At 44.6% G+C, this 11,937-nt stretch overlaps 1 long non-coding RNA gene across 1 annotated transcript; it reads right to left on the bottom strand.

Annotated features, from left to right (window-relative positions):
• Positions 1-547: 547 nt before the first annotated feature.
• LOC111789275 lies at positions 548-1,905 on the bottom strand. The gene is made up of 3 exons (XR_002814307.1): positions 1,755-1,905; positions 1,577-1,650; positions 548-710 (listed from the first exon to the last, which is right to left on the bottom strand). It is a non-coding gene; the product is annotated as an uncharacterized LOC111789275 (long non-coding RNA).
• Positions 1,906-11,937: the final 10,032 nt, after the last annotated feature.

The following is an 11,937-nucleotide window of genomic DNA, read 5'->3' as shown; positions in this document are numbered from 1 at the left end:
TTATATATATATATATATATATATATATATATATATATATATATATATATATATATATTTTAATTAGTACAACTTGCTTTTCTTTATTTAATGCCAGCTGTACGAGTTATTACATTCGCACCGTCACTAGCAGACACTGAAGAGAAACAGACAGAGAAATTTGTGTTAGGGTTGAACCCGAAGGCCCGCTGCATGTTGGAGGCATTTAACCCAAACACTTACGAAGAGACCCTGAGGACAGCCAAGGCTTTGGAGGAACCTCCGGAGGAGAAAAACCCAGCGCCAACGGTTGTCATAGGAAAGAAACGCCCTGTCGAGGTCGGACCCACGCAATTCCAACCGCCACTCCAAAGACCTCAACATCAGAATAGGCCACTTGCTCCGCCCCTAATAGCCCGATACCTAGTACCGGAAAAACCCCTGTGCCACGATTGTANAAAGCCTTACAACATTTTCATTTGATAAAACGGGAGACACAATGAAATTAATGTTATCTGATAAACATTAAAAATCCAAATAGTTCCAAAACATAACGGGATCCGCGGAAACACAACAAAAGAAAAACAGTTACAAAATAGCATAAGTTTTCCCAAAATAAACATCAAAATGGCATTGAAAACGACATGGACAAAGAGGACTCGATCTAAGGGTCTCCACTGTAGCCGCACGGCTCCACACATTCCCGCCTCCGACATTGGTCTACTTAGCACCTGAAAAATAGCAACAACATGGGATGAGTATAAAAATACTCAGTAAGCAACCTACTTGTAGGCTCTTATCGGACTTAATCCTATTCACGGAAACTTTGGCTATATGCTTAAATCTATCTCTAGCAAGGACTACTATGGTCTCAAAAGAAGACCCCATGGATTATCATTGATATGGATTTCNCATGGTGGCAGATGTTTGGTAGGCTCCGGTGTGTGTTATAAATGCGGTCGTGCAAGTCACGTGGCCAGAGCTTGCCCTGTAAAGGACATGGGAAACCCAAGGGAACCCCTTAGGGGTCCGGTCATTCGAGAACTCACCATGCAAACTCGCGCACAAACCANACCCCGGTCGGGTTTAGATCAGTAAAAGGCCATGGGTCTCCCCACTAGGCACCCCTGACGTGGTACTACAGTATGATACTTACTAAGGCCACCATATCTACAATAAGTGACAACTAAAAGACGGTAACCCATAATCTACGAAATTCATAATTCACGCTATCTAGCACATAGCAAAATAGTCCAATTCACACACGGGCAATAAAGGGGCTATCCACACCCCAAAACAAAACAGCACAAACTATCAAGGCTCACATCGTACTTATCATGCAAATCAAGAAATAACAATCTATCTCGACTTCCTTGGAAACACATAAACCCAAACGCTTATCAGAGAAATTCACAATAATGCATGCGGAAGCTATATAACCCTAACTATAATCAAGGTATAAACACTCACGTTATCGAAGTACCATAAATGAAACTAATGTTAACCAAACTCCTAAGTATAATACTAGATCATTCGCCCATAATCCAAACCGACTCCTACAAGCATTTCTTAGAACTTGCTCCATGCGGTTACTTACTTGTTGTAGACTTTTCGAGCTTGTTTCGGGTCTTCAACAAATTTCCAATTCGTTCAAAGATCTACAATTAGGTCCTACATTGAGAAACTATATCAAAACTATAGAAGTTGAGTAGGATTCGAGTTAAAAATAGTCCAAATATACGAGCATTGGCCTCGGAACCGAGGGTCATGCATACCTTCGAGCCTAGTTTTGGGTAGTGGATCAGAATCTGCTAATTGGGTCGGGTCGGGTCCAACGGTTCGTTAAATCCAACGCTCAGCTCCTTCCTTCCAGCGACCTTCCTTTCCTTCTTCAGCTTCTTCGACTCTTACCAATGTGCCCTTTTCTTTTTCCTTATTATTTCAAANTACAAATACAACATACAAGGCTTTATGTAGCCTAAAAAATGAAACTATTAAAGGCATTCCAAGAGTTGTAACATTCATACTTTATGGCCATAATTAGCCATCATGTAAATGTAACCGAAATTAAATAAAAAGTCTTAAAATACAATAACTCTAAATTGTAACCCACCCAAAATTTATAACAATCAAACTTCATTCTTCTTCAATGTAGCATGAATTGAAACATCTTTTGATAATTTTGACAACCTTTTCTTCACATCTTCACTGAAGTATATTGTATAATTAATGTCTTTTGGTTCATATCACCAGGGCATATGCAATGACCAGTAAAGAGGCGGGAACGTCTGGTACCGTGGTGACAGGTACGCTTTCTATACTAGGACACTTTGCGTTGACATTGTTTGATTCTGGTTCTACCCATTCGTTTGTTTCTTTGCCATTTGTTAGTCAAATAGGGTTCGTAGTAGAACCCTTAATGTATGTATTTTCGGTCGGTACCCCAGCAGGGGTAGACCTAGTCACAAAAAATAGAGTAAAAGACGGACAAGTGGTAATAGCTGGATGAACCATCTACATAGACCTAAAAGTAGTAGATATGACGGATTTTGACGTCATACTAGGAATGGACTGGCTAGCCGAAAACTTTGCTAGCATAGACTGCCATAAGAAAGATGTGGTATTCACACCTCCAAACGGACTTACCTTTAAGTTTAAAGGAACCTTCACAGGCACCACCCAAATATAATATCGATGATGAAAGCCAGACGCCTGGTACAACAAGGGGGGTGGGCGATTCTAGCATGTGCAGTAAACACAAAAGGAAAGGAGAAAATAATAGATACGGTACCCATAGTAAACGAATTCACAGATGTCTTCCTAGGGGACCTCCCGGGAATCCCTCCATCGCGAGCGGTAGACTTTGGAATAAAATTGGAACCAGGAACGGGACCCATCTCTAAAGCCCCATACTGCATGGCCCCAGCAGAACTAAAAGAACTTAAATCACAACTACAAGACCTATTAGATAAAGGCTTCATTCGACCTAGCATGACTGTATGCGTCTAGGCATTGACTACAGAGAATTAAACAAGAGGACGGTAAAGAACAAATATCCATTACCCCGCATCGTGGACCTATTTGACCAACTTCGAGAGGCAACAATGTTTTCTAAAATAGACCTTCGGTCAAGATACCATCAAATTAAGATTAAAAACGAAGATATACTAAAAATAGCCTTTCGAACCAGATATGCCCACTATGAGTTTGTGGTTATGTCCTTTGGCCTCACCAACGCCCCAGCGGTGTTCATGGAATTAATGAACCGAGTATTTAAGGAATGTTTAGACACGTTTGTGATCGTGTTCATAGACGACATCCTGATATACTCGAAAACGGACCTAAAACACCAAGAGCACCTCTGAAAAGCCTTAACTATCTTAAGGGAGAACAAGTTGTATGCCGAATTCTCCAAATGCGAATTTTGGCTACGACAGGTTTCGTTTTTGGGACACGTAGTGTCCAAAGACAAATTTTTAGTAGATCCCACCAAGATAGAAGCCGTCACGAAATGGAAATGCCCAACTACGGTCACCAAGATACGAAGTTTCTTGGGATTGGCGGGTTACTATCGAAGGTTCGTCCAAGACTTTGCTAGAATAGCCTCGCCTCTCACCCAATTGACAAAAAAGGGTGTACCTTTTGTATGGAACGATACTTGTGAGGCCATCTTTCATGAACTAAAACAAAGACTAAAACAAAGAAAGCTCTACGGGATACGTGATTTACAGTGATGCATCCAAAAAGGGGCTGGGTTGTGTACTGATGCAACATGACAAGGTTGTTGCATATGCGTCATGCCAATTAAAAGATTACGAGAAAAACTATCCTACACATGATTTGGAGTTGGCAGCAGTGGTGTTCGCGTTAAAAATATGGCGACACTACCTGTATGGTGAAAAGACCCAAATTTACACGGACCATAAAAGTCTAAAATACTTGTTCACACAAAAAGAATTGAACATGAGATGGCGTAGATAGCTAGAGCTGGTAAAAGATTACGACATAGATATCCAATACCATCTTGGAAAACAAATGTAGTCGATGACGCACTAAGTCGAAAAACAGTACACTCGTCGGCCCTCATCACAAGGGAGTGACAAGTGCGAGGTGATTTCGAATGAGCAGACATAGCGGTAGTAACCAAGAAAGTTATAGCCAAAATAGCCCGACTAACAGTGCATCCCACGCTCAGATAGAGGATCATAGACTCACAACGTGAGGACCCAAGCCTAAACAAAATCCTAGACTAGTTGACAGTAGGCCCAATGGACGATTTTTTTAAGTCAACAGATGATGAACTATTATGTCAATGACGTTTATGTGTCCCAGCTGTGAGTGAAATAATGAACGAAATCCTAATTGAAGCACACAACTCACCCTTCTCGATACATCCAGGTGGTACAAAGATGTATCAAGACCTGAAACAACACTTCTGGTGGCGAAGTATGAAAAAGGATATCGCGGAATACGTGAGTAAATGTCTGGTGTGCCAACAAATAAAAGCCCCTAGGCAGAAAATCGTCGGACTACTACAACCTCTAAGTATACCGGAATGAAAATGGGAAAATATTGTTATGGATTTCATAGTAGGCCTACCCAAGACACTAAAGGGTTACACGATAATTTGGGTAATTGTCAATCGTCTAACAAAGTCAGCATACGTTCTTTCGGGTAAGGCAACATATATAGTAGACAACTGGGCTAAACTGTATGTGAAAGAAATTGTGAGGTTGCATGGAGTCCCGGTATCAATAGTGTCAGATCGGGACCTACATTTTACGTCAGCCTTTTGGCGCGGACGCCAAAAAGCATTGGGTACCCGACACGACTTTAGCACTGCCTTCCACCCACAAACTGATGGTCAAACGGAACGATTAAACCAAATCCTGGAAGACATGCTTCAGGCATGTGTTATGGATTTCACGGGGAGTTGAGACACTAAACTACACTTAATGGAATTCTCGTACAACAATAGTTTCCAAGCAACCATCGAGATGACACCGTTTGAAGTTATATGGAAAACGGTGTAGATCCCTATTGTGCTGGGACGAAGTAGGAGAACGAGAACTGGTAGGACCCGAGTTGGTACGCATCACCAACGAGGCGGTACAGAAAATTAGAGCAAGAATGCGCACCGCACAAAGTAGGTAAAAGAGCTACGCCGGCGTTAGGCGTAGGTACTTAGAGTTCGAAGAGGGGGGACCCATTGTTCCTAAAAGTAGCTCCTATGAAAGGCGTTCTAAGATTCGGATGTAAGGGGAAGCTAAGCCCCCGCTTTATTAAACCGTTCAAAATTCTAGAAAGAATAGGTTTAGTAGCATACAAACTAGCCTTACCACCTTCACTCTCGAGCGTACACGATGTATTTCATGTGTCCATGTTGAAGAAATATATTACATACCCTATGCACGTGATAGACTACAAACCCTTCGAGATCGAGGAAAACTTAAGTTATCAGGAGAACCCAATTAAAATCCTAGCTCGAGAAGTGAAAGCCTTACGTTATAGAAACATAGGTTTCGTCAAAGTATTGTGGCGAAACCACCAAATCGAAGAAGCGACGTGGGAACGAGAGGAAGAAATAAAGGAAAAATATCCCGAATTGATCCAGGAGTTCGAGATTTTCGAGGACGAAAGTTATTTTTAGGAGTAGATAAAGTAACGGATCAAATTAAAAAAAAAATTAGGACCGAAAATTCCGGTAAACGCCGAAGTTTTTGTTCGCACACGACCCACAAAGTGCGCCCGACGGCGGGGTCACCATGAAAACAAAACCCGACCTTCAGCCACCTCCAAGACACTTGCAAGAAAGAAAAATAGTGAGAAAAATGAGAAAGATAGTAAGAAAACTGATGAAGCTCTAGCAAAGCCAAACCCTACGAAATCAACGTCGAAACCTCCGATTTACGCAACGAAAATAATCCAGAGACCTTTACACACACCAGGGGTAGATTTCGATGTTGCTTACACGTCGTACACCGTCAGGTAAGGGAGACAGAACGTCGGATTTCCGAACCCTCTCAGATCCGAGAGTATTAGGCCCTTACTAACTAAACAAATATCATACCGGGATTAGGGGGAGGAGGAGACTTGGAAACGGAGGAAAAAGGACGTCGGAATGACGTGACCAAGGAGAGAGAGAGTGTCACCAAAAAAATTTGCTAGTAATCGGGCGAGGAATGTTGACTCTGGCAATTTGGAGGAAAACGTCGACGAAAAAAAAAACTGGCCGAAGGAAAAATTCTTTCGAAGGAAAAAATAGCGGAAAGTAAAAGGAGAGAGTGAGAGATTTGCTGAAGACTTGATGTTTTATTTCTCTTCAGTTGAATTCTTTAAATAACAAACCTAATTACAAAAATAGAAAAGTGAGCGAAGACTTCGCCCAAAGTTGGCCAAAAATGACAGCTAGAATTACGCTCTTCCATTGGCGTGAATGCAGAAGTTTTGAGAACGTCAAAATAACCTAACTAAATGTAAGGAACATAGCTTTTATTTAACAATCTTCTCCTAAAAGCTGTGCTATATCTACCTTATTATTTGAACTCCGATCTTTGAGCGTAGTTCTTCAAATTTTACCCGCGCTAGGGACTTGGTGAAAATGTCTCCAAGTTGTTCCTCTGTTCAGAAGAAATCAATCTTTACGAACCCTCGATCTACACATTCTCGAATGTAGTGGAATTTGATTTCTATGTGCTTGCTCCGGTCGTAAAAAACTGGATTTTTTATCAGGGAGATCGTAGCTTTGTTGTCTACGTATAGCATTGGTGGATCGCTTTCTCTCCCAATGAGTTCTTCCATTAGTCGTTCAAGTCAGACCCCTTGTGTTGTTGCCATCGAAACGGCGATGTATTCTGCTTCGCAGGAAGACAAAGCAACTACCTTCTGTTTTGTTGATTGCCAGCAGATCGCGTCGTCTGAGAGGAAGTAGATCATTTCGCTGGTGCTCTTACGATCATCAACGTCACCGGCCATGTCACTATCACTATAGCTGACCAGCTTGAGTTTCTTCTTTCCTCTCCCTGCACAGTATCTTACACCCCAGCCTCTGGTTCCGGCTACATAGCGCATGATGCGCTTGACAGCCACTAGATGCTCCTCCCTAGGTGCTTCCATAAACCTGCTCACATATCCAACAAAATAAGCAAGATCAGGACGAGTGTTTACCAGATAGCACAGACTCCCGACAATGCTGCGGTAATTGGTGGAGTCGACTATCATCGTAGCGTTGGCCTTCCTTAGTTGGAGCCGGGCCTCCATTGGCATCCTTGTAGGATTAATGTCCACAAGCCCAGTTGTGTCCAGCAGCTTCTTCGCGTACGCACTTTGGCAGATGGATATGCCGGTAGAATTCTGTTGCACTTCGATGCCGAGGTAGTAGCTGAGCACGCCGAGATCGCTCATCTTAAATTTCTTTGACATCTCCTTCTTGAACCTTTCGAGGACTTCCACGTCGCCTCCAGTGATTAGGAGGTCGTCGACATACACTCCCACGATCAGTCGCTGCTTGCCATGGCCGTGTGTGTACATGCCATGCTCAGAGGCACAACGCTTGAATTTCAGTGATAGTAGGGTACTATCGAGCTTCGCGTTCCAGGCTCGTGGGGCTTGTCGAAGTCTGTAGAGTGCCTTGTGCAGGCGCAGTACCTTACCAGGTTTGTCGTTGTCAAGGAAGCCAGGTGGTTGTCGGACGTAGGCGGTCTCTTTCAGCTCTCCGTTAAGGAAAGCAGACTTCACGTCCATATGGTGAACCTCCCAAGAGTAATGTGCCGCAATTGCAAGCAAAAGATGGACGGATTATAACCTTGCCACTGGCGCAAATACCTCTTCGAAGTCCACTCCTTGCTTCTGGACATAGCCCTTCGCCACCAGACGGGCCTTGTGCTTCACAACTTCTCCTTTTTCGTGCGCTTCAGTTTGAAGACCCATTTGAGCCCTATGGCTCGGGGTCCCGGTGGCATATCCTCTAGACTCCACGTCTGGTTCTAGGTGATGGATGTCATCTCCTCCTGCATTGCCTTCAGCCAGCACGGGTTCCCTGCTTCGGCCAAGATGTTCGGTTCATCTGCACTTATGGCATGCAGTTCAGCCACTTCTTCGAGCTCGCGCGCTGCCAGTCCAGGTGGTTCACCTCCTCCCACTAGGTCGTCCATCCTCCGATACCTGGCCACCAGATCATCATCGTGATCGACATCCAGCATCGAATTCGCAGTCCGTGGTATTGCGAACTCCATTGGTTCAGGGGGTGCACCTGTTGGCGATGATGACGGTTCCTGATGCAAGGCTCCTCCTTCTTCCGGCTCGGTGACGAGGTACTCCACCGTGAATTGATTTGGGTTGTGGTCTGCCTCGATCACGTCGTTCTACTGCCAGAAGGTGCCTTCGTCGAAGATGACATCGCGAGATACGTGAGCTCGCCCCCTACAGGATCATAGAGTCTGTACGCCTTGCTCCCAGGTTCATAGCCGATGAAGACGACCTTTAGCCCCCTGGGATCGAGCTTGACAAGGTGGAGACGCGTTACCTTCATGTATGCGATGTGACACAATCGCGCTTTCGAAGGCAGCGGACTAGCGATTGTGCGGCACTCACTTTCCAGCGACAAGTGAGCTTAAGCCAATTTGTTCTTGCGTCGCCTACGGCCAAGCGACGTACGGTCGAGCCTCTAGCCTCGGTTTTAAAAGAAGGTTTTAGAAAACGAGGAGAGAGCGAGATTTTTGAAAGAGAGATTTTAGAAAGAGACGTTATATAAGCAAGCAAGAGAAAGATAACAACGGCTTAGCATATATAACCTTGGGTAGGGAGAAGTTGACGACTAGTCATATCCCCCTATAGTACATTCTGGGCCATTTTAGTTCTGGCAGGCCTAGACATGATTTTCTTGAGGTGTCATACGCTCTAGAATTACAAAGGGAAAAACACTAGAATGAAAAGACATGACAAGGGTTTGGCTTGTCATGGGCATGCGGCCATGGGCAACATGCCCTGGACAAGCATGACCGTGACATCCTCCCCCACCTAATTGGTTGACGTCCCCGTCAACCGACTACTTTCATACCTTGCGATGTGGGTGGCGGCGGAGTTCAGATCTTCGGCGCGTTCCCAGCTTGTTTCCTCTGTAGGGAGATTCTTCCATTTGACAAGGAATTCACGAATCGTCCGTACAGGTCTTCCTATCTTCCTAACCCTGTCGGCTAGGATCTCTTCCACTTCCTTTGTCTCTTTTTGTTTCAGATCGATGCTCGGTCTTGTGGTTGTATTTCGATGGTCGTCGTCTGGATCAGGGTGATAGGGCTTCAAGTTGCTCACATGAATGACGGGGTGAATTTTCATCCATGCGGGGAGTGCAACTCGGTAGGAGGTAGCCCCAATCTTTTTAAGGACTTCAACCGGGCCTTCGTATTTACGAACTAATCTCTGGTCCTTTCGGCTACGAAATCTGATCTGTTCTGGTCTCAGCTTGATAAGGACTTGATCTCCTGCACGGAAATGAAGGGGGCGACGCTTCTTGTCCGCCCATTTCTTCATATGCTTGGAAGCCTTCTCTAAATATGCTCGGGCTATATCTGTCGTCTGCTTCCATTCTCTTGTAAAGTTGTGAGCTTGAGGGTTTTTTCCTGCATAAGGATGATCAATAATATGGGGTAAGGCCGGTTGTCGTCCACTTACAATTTCAAAGGGACTCTTCCCCGTAGACGAGCTTGTTTGACAATTGAAGCAAAATTGGGCGACATCTAACAATTGTATCCAGTTCTTTTGGCGAGCGTCGACGAAGTGACGTAAGTATTCTTCGAGCAAGCAGTTGAACCGTTCTGTCTGTCCATCGGTTTGAGGGTGATAACTCGAGGAGATGTTCAAGGTTGTTCCCAAGAAAGCGAATAACTCAGTCCAGAATGTCCCAATGAATCTGCCATCCCTGTCACTGATGATGCTCGACGGAATGCCCCATAACTTTACAACGTGTTTGAAAAACAGTTGGGCTGTGAGTTCCGCCGAACATAATTTGGGAGTGGGGATGAACGTCGCATATTTTGAGAACCGGTCCACAATAACCAAGATGGCGTCATATTCCCCGACTTTTGGGAGGTGTGTTATGAAGTCCAGAGATACACTTTCCCAGGGTCGTGTTGGCACAGGTAGAGGTTCCAAGAGTCCAGAGACTTTGGCTTTCTCGACCTTATCCTGTTGGCAGATGAGGCACGTCTTGGTGTATTGCATGATGTCGTCTCGCATGTTTGGCCAGAAGTACCCCTTCTTTATTAGGGCGTATGTTCTTTGCCATCCCGGGTGTCCGGCCCATAAGGTGTCGTGACATTCTTGAATGAGTTTCTTCCTCAGTTCTCCCGTTCTTGGGACGTACAATCTGTTTCCTTTGGTTATCAGGAGGTCCCACTCAACCCAAAACTGCCGTGTCTTTCCAGCTTTAGCTAGTTCGACGACGGCTTTGGCCGATGGGTCTTTGTGTAAATGTTCCTTGATGATGTCGCGCATCGATCCATCGATCTTACTTGAATGAATATGGGCTAACATGCACAGGGCCGCATGTTCGCCCTTCCGACTCAGCGCGTCGGCTGCTTGATTACTCTTTCCCGCTTTGTGTTCGAACTTGAAGTCGAATTCAGCCAACGACTCTTGCCACCGGGCTTGTTTTGCTGTTAATTTTGGTTGATAAAAGAAGTGGCAAGTGGCGCTGTTATCCGTCTTCACTACGAACTGCGATCCTAAGAGGTACTGTCTCCAGACTCGAAGGCAATGGACTACAGCCAGCATTTCTTTCTCGGAGACAGTGTATCTTCGTTCGGCATCGTTGAGCTTTCGACTTTCGTAAGCGATGGGGTGACCTTCTTGAATAAGGACCCCACCTAGAGCAAAGTCGGAAGCATCGGTTTCTATTTCAAATGGCTTTGTGACATCTACCAACCCGAGGACAGGACCCCTCGTCATGGTTGATTTCAGATTTTCAAAGGCCATTTGACAATCATTCGACCACGACCAAGGGTGGTCTTTCTTCAACAGCTCTGTCAATGGGGCGGCTCGTCGTGAAAACCCTTCGACGAACCGCCTATAGTAGTTGGTTAATCCTAAGAAGGACCGCAACTTAGATACGGAAGTAGGAACCTTCCAGTCTTGGATAGCTTTTATCTTGTCACTATCCATACTAATTTGTCCCCATCTGACGACATGTCCAAGGAAGTTGATGCATGTTTGTGCGAATGCACATTTCTCTTTCTTCACATACAGTTGGTTCTGCCGTAGCTTGTCAAACACCAGCTTCAAGTGCACTTTGTGTTTCTCGAGGGTTGTGCTGTAAACAACGATGTCGTCGAGGTATACTATGACGAACTGATCCAGGTATTCGTAGAAAACCTGGTTAATCAACGTGCATAAAGTAGCTGGGGCGTTCGTCAAGCCAAAGGGCATTACCAGGAATTCAAAGGCCCCATATNAAGCCAAAGGGCATTACCAGGAATTCAAAGGCCCCATATCTTGTCACGCACGTCGTCTTGGGTTCGTCCCCTTCGGCAATACGTACTTGATAATACCCTAATCGTAAGTACAACTTCGTGAAGTACTTGGCCCCGTGAAGTTGGTCGAACATTGACTAGTTACGTGAGTTTGGCCTGGAGCATACGTGTAGGTTGAAAAAGAAATGGTTGGATGCTGATTGTAAATAAGGGTTGGGCCACAGAAGGTTTTNGGATGCTGATTGCAAATAAGGGTTGGGCCACGGAAGTTTTTTTTTTTTACCACATATGGACTATGGGCTAGTGAGTCTTGAATTTGGGTTCGTTTGAAAAAATTTGGTTCGTTTTTTAGTTCAAAAGAACCCAAATTAAACCTACTAGTTCCTTCTTCCTTGCTCGACTCACTCCTATTCTCTGTTCTGCCTCTTCTTGCTCTCTGAAACTTCTTTAAAGGCTATTGTTCACCGATTATTTGGGAGCATCTTCCTTAAAA

The sequence above is a fragment of the Cucurbita pepo genome, chromosome LG02 (assembly GCF_002806865.2).
Source record: "Cucurbita pepo subsp. pepo cultivar mu-cu-16 chromosome LG02, ASM280686v2, whole genome shotgun sequence".
NCBI classification, from domain to species: Eukaryota; Viridiplantae; Streptophyta; class Magnoliopsida; order Cucurbitales; family Cucurbitaceae; genus Cucurbita; species Cucurbita pepo.
Note: the sequence above shows the minus strand (reverse complement) of the source record. Positions and strands in the feature narration are given on the sequence as shown.